This window comes from Sorex fumeus, unplaced genomic scaffold (assembly GCF_029834395.1).
Source record: "Sorex fumeus unplaced genomic scaffold, SorFum_2.1 ptg000134l, whole genome shotgun sequence".
In the NCBI taxonomy this organism is placed as follows: domain Eukaryota; kingdom Metazoa; phylum Chordata; class Mammalia; order Eulipotyphla; family Soricidae; genus Sorex; species Sorex fumeus.
The window spans coordinates 225478-226670 of NW_026606191.1; positions in this window are offsets into that span (position 1 = coordinate 225478).

The following is a 1193-nucleotide window of genomic DNA, read 5'->3' on the forward strand; positions in this document are numbered from 1 at the left end:
AAAGGGCTCAAGAAATTTCATATGTAAGAACTTTCCATGAAGGTATAAACAGGAGAGAGCATGCCAGACTGAAGCAGATGCCAGCCACCTGGAAGCCCAGAGGGCCTTCCCTGGTATCGAGTGTCCACTAGTCCCCTGAGAACAGAGCAGGGCACAGACCTCAAGTACTACCAGGTGTGGCCCCAAATCTCACCTCATTTGCTCCCCAAGTACGGAGATACACTCAAGGAGAGGAGCTCAGAGGGCTGAGCACCTGGTTTACTTTTGGGCGACATAGCATGGCTCCCCCTGCATCTCAGACACACAGACACAAGAGGGGGAGAATCTCTGACTATCTCCAAGTTTGTAGCAAATGGGGGGGAGAGAGGGAAAGACAGGAGAAACACTCCAACCCCAAAAAGATGCTCAAAGAATGTTCATGTGTCAAGACAAATTCTGAAGTGGGAGCGTTGGAGTCATACCTAGTGATGCTCAGGGGACAATATCACCTAGTGATGTTGTGGCAGGGATAACTCTGGTCACCACTAGAAAGACAAACGCCCTCCTGGCTATAGTACTGCACCAGCCCCTAAGAGTGAGACATTTAGAACCTATTGCAGCTGGTTCCTGGAAAACCCCTTTCTGCAAGTACTCACTTCAACAGCAGGGCACACTCCTGGTCTTGGAGAGATGAACAGTGGAGATGCTTGGAATCTGGACGGGGAGGCAGAAACTCTTTTTTCTGAGGAAATATAATCACATAGGGCTAGAGCGATAGCATAGCGGTAGGGCGTTCGCCTTACAAGCGGCCAACATGGCCGACCCCAGTTCGATTCCTCCGCCCCTCTTGGAGAGCCCAGCAAGCTACCAAGAGTATTTGATATGCCAGACACAGTAACAACAAAGTCTCCAATGGAGACGTTACTGGGCCTGCTCGAGCAAATCGACGATCAATGGGAGGGCCTTTACCTTTTACCTTTTATAGGGTTAGCAAAGCTAATAAATTGATAGGGTGCTTTTCTTTCAAGGAGCTAAGCCGGGGTCAATATGCAATAGTACATAGGCTCACCCACTCTAGCATTGCTAAAAAGGATACATGAACTCAGAACCAAGAGTAACCCCTGAGCACTGAGTGCTACTGTGGCCAAAAAAGTAAAATAAATTAAGTAATGAAGACATTTATGGGGCCGGAACAATGGTACAGTAGGTAGGGA